The sequence below is a fragment of the Vigna unguiculata genome, chromosome 4 (genome assembly GCF_037176805.1).
Source record: "Vigna unguiculata cultivar grain cowpea cultivar isolate G323 ecotype 2 chromosome 4, ASM3717680v1, whole genome shotgun sequence".
Classification (NCBI taxonomy): Eukaryota; Viridiplantae; Streptophyta; class Magnoliopsida; order Fabales; family Fabaceae; genus Vigna; species Vigna unguiculata.
The window spans coordinates 2,562,285-2,574,757 of NC_140795.1; the positions used below are offsets into that span (position 1 = coordinate 2,562,285).

General features: G+C 27.1%; 1 long non-coding RNA gene across 1 annotated transcript; it reads left to right on the plus strand.

Moving 5' to 3' along the window:
• Positions 1-5,694: 5,694 nt before the first annotated feature.
• LOC114182637 (uncharacterized) lies at positions 5,695-6,301 on the plus strand. Its single transcript, XR_003604153.2, has 2 exons — positions 5,695-5,923; positions 6,097-6,301. It is a non-coding gene; the product is annotated as an uncharacterized LOC114182637 (long non-coding RNA).
• The last annotated feature ends 6,172 nt before the right edge of the window (positions 6,302-12,473 follow it).

A 12,473-nucleotide genomic window follows, 5' to 3' on the forward strand; every position in this document is an offset into this window, starting at 1 on the left:
ACTATTATAAATATTAATATTTTTTGTTTATAAAATAATATATAAATTATTCAATATAATTATTTTGTCTTTAAAATTGATTATTATTTTATGAGTTTTTGTAGTATATTTTATGTTAAACTTTTTTGTTGATAGAAAAACATTTTTTATTATGGAGATTACTTTTTCTTTCTACATTTTTAGCGACTATTAAACCAATAAGATGTAAGTATCTTATTATATATTAGTGAAAACAAATGAAGACCAACATGAAAAATCTCCTTTGTATATAAGTATAAGTATAGATAAATATAGATGAGTTTATTCTATGCGATCATTTTATATTAATTTTTTTGTTAATAGAAAATCATGTTTTATTACAGGGATTAATTTTGATTTTCTACATTTTTAGTGTAATGAAAGTGAATTTGAATAATTTCATAAAATCAAGACAACATTTAGACTCAATTATATATTATAATTTCAACTATGACAATTAAAATATGGATATATTATATCACTATTAAAAAAATTCATATTTTCTGTGAATTTTGTTTTGAATTTTTTTTTTGTAAAAAATATTTATAAATTTAATTATGAAAAAAATTTGTAAGAAATTACTGCCAATTTTTTTACAAAATACCTTTTACAGCAAAATTTGTAGAAAATACTTATGAATTTTATAATTTTGTAAAAAATAATTAGTTACGAAGGAATTACCTGTCAATTAATTTTTTTTTAAAAGAAATAACAGAAAAAAGTTTTTTTTTTTATAATTTTTTAATAAATTTACAAGAAAATATTTATGCTATAAGAATTTTTAATAGCGTATATGGTAAGATGAAAAGTTGTTTTGATTTGTAGATTTGAAGATGAGAAAGTTTGGTGTACGACCAAGTAGGGGTGGCAAAACGGGCTGGGCCCGTTGGGCCAGCCCGTGCTAAAAGGAACGGGCTGGGTTGAAGATTTCAACCCGTCAGCCCGTTCTGGCCCATCCCGTCCAGCCCGTCAACTTGACGGGCCAAAGTACGGGCTGGCCCGTCCTGGCCCGTTTTAAAAAAATAAAATAAAATAAAAATAATTAAAAAGATTAACTTTTTAGATTATATATTTTAAATGTAGAAATATATAATAGTATTGTAATTTAAATCATCAACACCTACAAATTAAGTTTGAATTATTAGTTATAATTGAATAATTTAATATGTAAATTTAATAATTATTTTAACTTATCTAATTAAAAACATTAACTAATCAATTAAAATTTAAAATAATATTTTATTTGATTAAATATGACTTTAATAATAATTTATATGTATATATAAACAAATTTAAAAAATAAAACAAATTAAAAAATTTGAAAACTAATTAAAAAAATTTAAAAAATTAAAAAAAAAAACTAGACGGGCCAGCCCGGCCCGGCCCGTTAGCCCGTCCTATACGGGACGGGTTGTGATTATTGGCCCGTTTCTATTTGACGGGCTGGCCCGTCCCGGCCCGTTTTTTGACGGGCCACATACGGGCCGGGCCAAAACGGGCCGGGCTGGCCCGTTTGCCACCCCTACGACCAAGCCCACCTCCTCCGCCCCAGTTAGGCAATCCACTAACACCCGCTGCTTATTCACCTCCACCTCCTCTTTCCATGGAATAAGAGCTTCAATTATTAATCAACAAATGTTTCTCATCATTTCTTTTGCTGCTTTATTTTATACACCATCGATTTTAATTTTATACTATTGAGTTTAATGTATAATATAAATAACATTATTATGTCAAACTTTGATTCCAAACATGCATGTATGTGCAAATCAGATTCAAAGGAGGGAAGACACTATGTATGGTATATTTTGGATGTCTTTGATAATATTATGTTGTTGTGAATTCTCTTCATTTAAATAAAAGTATAATTAATTTGGAAAGAGTTAATATTACTTAATTTTTGTTATAAGATTTATAAAATAAAAACTAAAAAATATCAAGAATAAAAAGTAGGCTTTGAAAATAGAATATTCTCAATTATTTGGAAGGTATTATAGATGATACCATCAAAATAGGGAGAAAGAATTAAAATTTTAGATGATACCCTCAAAAATTAAATAAGTCATCAAAAATAAAATATTGATTAAATAAAAGGTATTCCAGATTATATAAGATTAAATTAGTTTAACTTTTTTGTATTTTTAGACTACAAGAAAATGTTTGTTAATGATTAAATGTACATATACAATACATTTATGCGTTGAAAATCATTAAAGACCAAACTTATTAAGTTCTATGCACATATACGATACATACATGTATTAAATATAATATATATCTGATACGTTAACATATATATTTAAAAATAATAATAAGATATGATACATTTACAATATATATATATATATATATATATATATATATATATATATATATATATATATATATATATATATATATATATATATATATATATAATAATGATAAAAAATAAAAATCAAATGTATGTATCTATAACGTAAAAAGGAAAAAATTAGATGAATTAGACAGATACACACGTCTAAAACCAAGAAAATTGACATTGCGCATAAATTCCTCATTGCATGTTCCTGAGGAAAAACTCATGTTGAAAAGAGGTTAAGGTTAGAACGTGGCTTGAAAAAATGTCTAATCAATTTGCATGGTATTTTCTTTCTTTCATACTTTCAAGTAACATGTTTTTGTCATATATAAACATTACCACGAAGTTTCTTTTTATAATAGCTTTCAGGATCGTTATTTACACAATTCTTCAATTAGAACCGGTCAAATTCACATATTCGTTTTTTTTTGCAAGTAAATTTGGATTCAAGCTCTATTAAGTAAAATATAATTGGAATTTTACAAGTGATTAGATAAGAAAAAAAAAATTACAAGTGATTAATTTTAGAATCTTAAAAAAATTTGATGAATAATTCATATCATAAGAAGAAAAGCAAGTTACTTTTTTCTGTTAATTTTTTTCTACCAAAACTTGCTGGGTTTATTATGATTATTGACGTCCTTTTCTATGGGAAATTTCATTGTAAGGTCAAAGAGATGCAAAATTTTTCTTTGGTGTGACTATGAGGCAGAATGTGTATATTAACTGGGTTTGGGTTTCAGCATTGAACTCACATAAACTTGGGATGGCTATGTCTCTATCTTTTTTTATTATCTTCATAATCATCTTCACTTTCTTCATGCATCCAGTTCCAGTGATCAGTGCAGGTTTGTCTCTCATTCAATCATTGAAAACTTTAAGAAAAAAATATATTTCAAAATAGCACTATAATCATGAGCACTTTGAATTTCAACCATGTATATATATATTATACATAAATTATATCTAATGTTCAGTGTGAAAACATTGTTTTAAATTGTGATGTGTGGATACCAACGTTGTTTCATCAAGATCCTTCATATTACACATCAAATTGTGTTTAAATGTTATAGATGTTATTAAAAGAGGACAGTACAGGGAGACACTATAGGTTTGAGTCAACTTTATCTAAAATATATAAACGATATAATAGCGTTTTTATTGTTAAAATTATTTAACGCGGTTTATCAATTATATTTTTATGTAGTTTTCACTTTTTGTTAAAATTAATTAATAAGGTCCTTCCATGTTAAATCATTTAAAGAGTGACAATGTGACATTTTAAATATTTAAAATAATTTAAATATTATTTATAATTTCACGTTGTTACCTTTTAAACATGTTAGCATCCATTTAATGAAATTATATTATTTCGAATTGACATTTCTTAACAAAATTAAAAACTATATTGAAATGAAAAAAGAAGAAAAGAAATCCGTTTCTGTATTTTTAGTGTAATGAAAGTGAAATTTAAATATAATACAATTTTATAAAATCAATAAGACAATATCTACACTCAATTATATATTATAATTCCATTGATATATGAATTTGAACCCTTCCTCACCTACCATTAGTTACCATAATAGTTATAACACACAATGTAATATAATAAAGGATGTGTAAGTGTAGTAATTAAATTTGGTTGAAATATATGTGTTTTATTACCACCTATTATACGATACTTATATAGGATACTACATGTATATAATATCTTATATGTTTATTTTTAAAATAACAACAACACAATGCAAATATATATTAAAAAATACATAAATTTTTAAGAACATAATAAATATGATTATTATTGTATTAATACAAATTAAAATTAATTACATTAAATATTGTCAAAATAAAAAATCATAAACTATTGTCATAAATAAAATTATTATTAATAACACAAATTAAAATATCGATATATTATATATTTATACAATAAAAAGTTGTTTAAATTTGTAGATTTGAAGATGAGAAAGTTGGGTGTACGACCAAGTCCACCTCCTCCACCCGGTTCAGCCCTTCCACGAAAACCCAAATATAATGCTACTCCACCTCCTCGTTCCACTGCATAACATCTTCAATTATTAATCATCTATGCTTCTTCAGCTACGTATTTTCTAATCATGTGTTTCTATGCTTTATATACTACTGCCTTATATGTATAAAATAAATAAAGCTATTATGTCAAAGTAGGAAAGACACTATTTATTGTATACTTTGAATGTCTTTGATAACAATATGTTGTTGTAAATTTCCTCCTCATTCAAATAAAAGTATAATTAATTAATTTGGAAACAGTTAATATTACTTAATTTTATTATAAGATTTACAAAATAAAATAACAAATATCAAAATAAAAGGTACGCTTGAAAATAGAATATTCTTAATTATTTGGAAGGTATAATAGAAGTGTTTCCTCTCGTGTTGAATTCACGATAAGACACTACTAAAAAAACTCAAATTTCCTGTCTTTGTTTTGAAAATGTTTTCGTAAGAAATACTTACAAATTTTGTTGAGAAAAATACTTTGCAAGAAATTGCTATTAATTTTCTTGCAAAATATTTTGTATAAAACACTTTTCGCAACAAATTTTGTAAGAAATACTTACAAATTTTATAATTTTATAGAAAATGATTACTCATGAAAGAATTACCTACCAATTAAAATTCTTAGAAAAAATGACAGAAAAAAATAAATGCTTGCAAATTCTTTTAACAAATTTACAGGAAAAATCTCATGTAATATGAGAATTTTTAGTAGTGAGAGGATGAGGAAAGATACTACGTCAGTGGGTGAAGCTTTTGCACTGTAGAGTTTTTTAGTATGTAATTATTTTTTATTGATAAAAGGAGAATAAGGGAGTGAAAAAAAAATCAAAGATAAGAGGAATGAAACATAATCTTTTCCATAATTTTAAATAATAAATTATTTATATAGAATGTCAGTTTTTAGAAGAAGAAAAAAATCTAACAAAGCAATAGGTTTCATCACAAAATTTTAAAATCCTTAAATAATTAATAGAATATCCAGATCACTAGAAATAAAACTAAGAAAAGATGAAAAAAAAAATCCCAATTATTAAACTACTATAATGAAATAAAATGTTTACAAGTTAGAACCTAAAAAAATATGAATAAGTGTTTGAAGATGGATTATTGATGACTTTTGCGCGTACAAAAGTTTTAAAATTGAATTGACATAATCAATTAACATAGTTGGACCCTTTCAAAGGTTGAATTCATCGCCCCATTAATATGTTATCATATTACACTAATTCTTATATTTCAACGTGAAGACCACGAAAATTTTCTCATTTGATTATTCACCAGTCAAACTAATAGTAATTTTCTTGATATCGTGACTTGACAAATTTTTGGTATGAAATTCACAAATTAGGGTTTTCTTCTCGTGTCATTATAAATTTCTCTGAATTTCTGATTCTGAAGAAGCAAGAACTTGTGAGATGATGGCTAACATCTTCAGTCTCTCATCATCAATCTCTGCACGTTTTCTTCTGTTAATCATAGCCTTTGTTCTCTTTATGCAGTTGAGTGTTGGTTCAGGTTAGTCTTCATAATTAACCATGAAAATGCATAAAAGAACATGATCATCACGATCACTTCCACCTCGTATATGCTGTTCTTTTTTTTTAGCATATCATCCAAACGTAGGGTTTTGTTGATTCTGGAAAAAACATTTTGAACCGTTGAAATCATGTTGTTTTTTGAATTTGCAGATCTGAATATTCGGAAACTGGGTGAAATGCCACCGCGACCTCGTTCTCCATATCCAAACCCAGCACCAATGCCTGGAAAAATAGAGTTACCATGAACTGGAAAAATCTCAATGTATTTTTGTTCCATGGACTACACCACACACACCACATAATTTCAAATTATGCAGTTATATTTCTGTGATAAAAATAAATTAATATTCCCCTACATAGTACTGTTTTTTATATAATTGCAAGCTATATATATATATATATATATATATATATATATATATATATATATATATATATATATATATATATATATATCAGTAATTTGGTTCCAAGCATATATTTATAATAACATTACTTCTTTTTTTTGTTCATAATAATTCTGGTCTGAGAAAAAATAAATCCAGATAAGTTTCGTCTTAATTTTTTAATATAATAATATTGTCATTGTTTTTTGTTTCTGTCCCTAATAATAATGGTAAACATAAAACATTAAAAATAAGGTATAACTTGGCTCTTTCTTATTTATTTAGTATTAATTTTTCTTACTATGTTTAAAATAAACCTAAGATAATTGGTGCTGAATGGATGAACAAGAGATAATTTGCAATACGAAGATATCAGGCTTTTTATTTTTGTCAGTATCAGCATTATTGGGTCGTAACCTTCGAAGTATGTTATAAAGTATTACTATTAGCACCCGCAAAACTACTATTAAAACCTTCCAATTTTTCAGGAGTCTCATTAGATATTTGAACTAGATTTTGTCAAGATTTCAATTGAAATATTCCCTATTACATGATTTTTATTTAAGTTTTCAAATAAAAGTTTTATGAGAAAATTGACAGACAATAACATGCAGGAAATGTTTGTTCATATAAGAGTCTTTTCTTTTTATATTGTCTTCAATTTTCATGCATACTATGAAAACAAATTAGATTATTGAAAACTGTTTGTTCTAACAGATTCATTGCAACGTTCTGTAAAAAGGGTGAAAGAGTTCATGAGTTTAACTTTTTCGTTATAAAAATTAGTAATTAACATTTTTTGTATAAAAGAAAATAAACTTCATATTCAACTAAATTTTTGCTTCAAAATTATTATATTATTTTGTACTTGTAATTAGCATGAATGAAGCCAAAGAAGAATTAGTAAAAGCAAGTTTTACTCTGACTTCGTGCATGTGGTGTTGTTGCTGAGTTTGAGTTTCAGAGTATTTAACAGAAGCTTGTCTTGTAGCAGCAATATCCTCAATCATTATTCTGTGAAGGGAACCAATTATGCAGACATCCTCAATCATATACAAATTGATTTTAATTTTTTAAGAAACTCATTTTTTTCTTCTCCAACAACTTTTGTCAAAAAAAATCATAACAACAAATGTCTTCGTTATTGAGCACCAACTGTAGTTTTTTTTTTTTTTGTTATGAGCATCAAAACTGCATGTTGTTGCAAAAAAAGTACTGAAGAATGAAGGAGCCAATCCCCAATCTCCATGTTATAATGCATGTCTGGACCACACAACCACTATAAAATATTGCAGTTTAGACATCATATTGCAGCTTATAAAATATTACAACTTTTATATTATTCTACTTTTGTTCTACTTCTTAATATGGTATTATAGTCATGTGTTAGAAGAGTCTATCCTAAAAAATTGGTTTTGTTAAACATATTGTTTCACTCGTTATTGGATCACTATCGAACTATCCATTAATATATGTTAAGAATCCAAGTGTGAGTCCCACATTGATTAAAAATGAGAAAGTGAAGTATTATATAAAAATAAAGACCCATAAACTTATCATCTTAAGATTTTGGGTTGAGAGTAGTAAATCTAATAAGTGGTATCTGATCAAATTTCAGAATGTTGTAGCTTCTATGGAAAAATATGATATTAAGTTCAACTTTAGTTTGACATTCCAAATAAATACTATATTTGTTTTTTTTTACCTAAATTGTACATATATCAGAGGTTGGATGCAAGAACGACTTGGTCAATTTTTGCCAAGATTTTTATTTGTGATGTGAGGTATATATCATTAGTTTTCGAGACTTTTTCTGTTTCTAATTATTAATATTCCCACTCACCCACTAATTGAGGGGCTAAATCTCATGGAATATATAGTCATGGAATCGGAATTCCCTTCACTTGGATTAACACACGACAACTGCAACACTATACAGTCATGAAATCTGAATTCTTTAATAATCTCTCAGCCATGATTTTGTGGGGACTGCATGTACTGTTTCAATTCCAACTACCTAATATTATGCATCAAGAATCTCTTAATTAAAACAAATTCATAACATATTCGTATTGTGTTTTAATTACATCTTCTCGCAATACTGTCCTTTCAATGTAACAGTTGAGCGACCCAAGTCTCAATGATGTTATTTAGAAGACCTGGATTCATTGCATTTCGTTTCAAAAATAAGAACCTTATTCTTAGAGACACGCTGTTCTTCAATAGGAAAACACTAGAAGACGAGTTCTGCACCTGCATTTTCTGACTACATTCAATATAATAATAAGACAAAAGCTCGATCATTCTCCATATTACTAAAAGGTTTAAATATCTTTTTCGTCTAATTTTTAGTGAATTTTGAAATTTGTCTATTTGAAACTTTGGACTAATTTAATCATTTATCTTTCAAAATATGTGAATTTAGTCAATTCAATCAAATTTTTTGCAAGGTTTATTTGATATTTCGTATATATTTCATGATTGTATTTGAGTTGTTTAGACGGTTTCACATATTTTTGCTTTAATGTTATGTCAAATACTATTATGAAACGCGCAATGTTAAATAAACTAAACAAAATTTGATTAAAAAGACTAAATGCATGCATTTCGAAAGATGAATGACTAAATTGGTCTAAAGTTTCGAAATGGACTGATTCCAAAATTCACTGAAAGTTAAGGGACCAAAATCATATTTAACCCTTATTAATATTATGTATTCCTCTAGTCTTAGAGTTTTATTATCATAAATTATGTTTGTTCTTACCATACTTAACCGTCCTACATACTTTGAAAGTCATAATTTAAGATAGTTTAAATATTTCTTCATTTTTTTATTTATTGAGATGTTTTAAAGGATAAAACTGAAGTACACGTTCTAAAACAGACAATATAAAAGCTTTGGATGTTTTCTCTCTAGAAAAACCTCACATTATCAAAATAAACTATAATTAGTATTAGAAATACATCTATGAAAAATACTAACTAGAAATATATATATATATTTTCGTAAGTTTTGTCGATTAGTGTATTGCATAGCCACCACCATATATGTGATGGAATTTAGATAGTGGGGTGACCCACTTGATCTGTTGCCATCATTTTGGTTTGAGGTTTTATTTAGTTTGAACAGTTTAATCCCATAATTAGTATGTGTCTAAAACATGCAACAGTGGCTTAATTAAACCCTAAGGTTTCATCCCATAATTAATCATGATGATCGGTTCTCTTTCCGTCATTCTCATTCCGTATCCTTCACTACAATTGCACATGCAAATGTTCTGATATATATGTGCTACTTAGCCATTACTGAAAAGTACTTTTGATATATTCTGAATGCCCTTCGGCCTTTACAATTCGTGTAAATCTCATCAATTCGTGGTCTAAACGCTATGTATGATTAGTAGTTTTCAAAGATACCAACCATAATTCCACCAAAAGCCACCAAGATATTTGCAACAATAATGAGATGCTGCTTGGTTAATTTTGATTAGTTTCTGACTCACTCCAACTTTTTCGCACTGAGAACCTTTTTTTGGCCAATCAAGTTGGTCATATGGCACCCAAATGAAAGAAAAAGAAAAACCCTAAGAAATGACCACACGTGAAGAATCGTCCTAAACCCAAAAAGGGAAAGTCCAAAAGGTTCCAAAGAGATATAAGTCTTCTCCAATGGCAGACCACAGTGTCCACATTCTGTGGCAGCTTCTATGGTCTCTGATTCCCAGCCACTGAAGAGGGCCCAAATGAGACATAATGAAGAAAGAAGGTATGGGGTGCTGACAGGTGTTGATCATAAATTGCTTTCTATATCTTACTTTAATTAATGCAATCCTCACTTTTATTTTTTCATATCTAGTACCTCTGATTGTTTTTTTTTTTTTTCCATTTGCTAATGCAAGTGTGAACAAGAAAAAGATAAGAAATGAGTGTTGTGGGATGGATGCTCTTGATTTTTCCTTTTCTTCTCCATGCTTTGCTTCCTGACATGTTGCATCTTCTGAGAATATCCTTCTCCAATTGCCAAATACCCCTCTTCTCTGTCATGCATATGATTCATAAATGTTTTGTACTCTTTTTGAATTCATGTCCTAATCTTTATATAATAATAGGAACAATGATGTTAATAGTTAATGCCTTTTAACCAATCTCTTGCTTTCACTACCAGTGCCTTCACAGTTGTACTCTACCCATTATATTATGATTACTATCAGAAGATCACTGGTCCACACATCAAAAAGATATGATCATAGCTTTGCTGGTACAGTGACAGCAAATTCGAATACTTGGCTTGCATGGATCAGAAAATGACCCATCAAGTTCAAAACTCGCAAGGCAATTCAAATCAATAAACTAAGGTCAATCCCTATGTACATAATACATGGGTTAAGTAGCTTTTAGTTCTTAATTTTGAGGTAAAATTAAAATTTGTTTCTATTTAAAACTTTGATATATTTTGGTCATTAAACTTTCAAGATTAAATGATATAATCATTTTAACCTAATTACTTTAAATTATTTTGATGTGTTAAACACGATTTATGCTAACGTTTTAGTTATTTACACCATTTGACATATTCATGTTTTAATATTCTATTGAAATATGTATTTGATACATCAAAAAAATTTAACGTAATTGAATTAAAAGAATTGTATCCATTCATTCTTAAAGTTTAAGGATTAAAATACATCAAAGTTTCGGATGAGGATGAACTTCAGTTTTGTGTAAAAATTTGGGGACTAAAAATATAGTTAAGTCTAGTTTGCAACAAGAAGTTTGTTCAATGTTCCTTGTGTCATATTTTTCATTATTGTCTCTATTGTTGAGTGCACCATGTTCAGCTAACTCCGTCATGTTGTAGTTTGGTCTATGGAAAAAAACATTTCTTGCTTCCACATTTCATATACTCCCTCCTTATTGTCTGCACTCACATCTTCAGTTTCTCCAGGTCCACTGATCCAACTTGTCAACATGTGTCCTTGATTTCTATGCATCCTCATATATTTGTGTAATTACTTGTAGGTTCTACAGTTAGTGACTTTGTAATCCTACAAAGCAACTGGTCTGCGTTTTCACATACTACAAAACAAAATCCATTCACTACTACAAATTTTCATATTACATAATTTTTCTTACAAATTTGTTAAAAGAATTTGAAAGAAAAGATTTTTTTCTGTCATTCTTTCTAAGAATCTTAATTGACAGGTAATTCTTTCGTGGATAATTATTTCCTAAAAAATTATAAAGTTTGCCAGTATTTCTTACAAAATTTGTTATGAAAAGTGTTTTATACAAAATATTTTGCAAAAATATTGGTAGCAATTTTTTGTAAATTTGTTTTCACGACAAAATTTGTAAATATTTTCTAAAAAAAAATTTCAAAACAAAATTGGTAGAAAATATAACTTTTTTAGTAGTGATTACTATCTCTAAAATTAATTATTTAAATATAAAAAATAATTAATTATTATATTATATACTATTTTATAAAATAGAAATTATTAGTATCTATAATAGTCTCTATTATAAATAAAAATTTATAATTCGTTTGTAAATTAAAATTTTAATTGTTCTCTAACATTAGTTATCAATATTTTAACTCTTTATATCTTTTTATTATTTTATGTTGACGATATGTTAATGGCAACTTCAAACATGGGTGAAATTAAATATTTGAATATGCAATAATCAAAAGAAATTGACAAGAAAGAATTAGGTTTAGTGAAAAAGATTCTTAGAATGTGAATCACACAAAATAAGCAAAAAATAAATAAAATTGTGATTATCTCAAGCAAGAGCATCAATTGTTATTGCATAAATTTAATATGGGAGATGCCAAGTGGATTAGCACACTTTTCGCTGGTCATTTTCGTCTATCCAAGGATCAATTAACTTAGACAAAAGAAGAAAGAAAATTAACGACTAAGTTTCCATATGCTTTAACTATCGAAAGAAAATTCAATTCAGGTTATTTGGATTAATAGATTCAAAGAAGAACCAAACTAGTGTGTTCTTCAGTTTTATTTTTACTTATTACCTTGAATTTTTGTTGTTTTTTGTACTCATTAATTACCACATTAAAATTCTCCTTTCATCAATAATTTTAAGTTTTCTTTAAAATTCGTAAAGAACTTCTTTTAACCA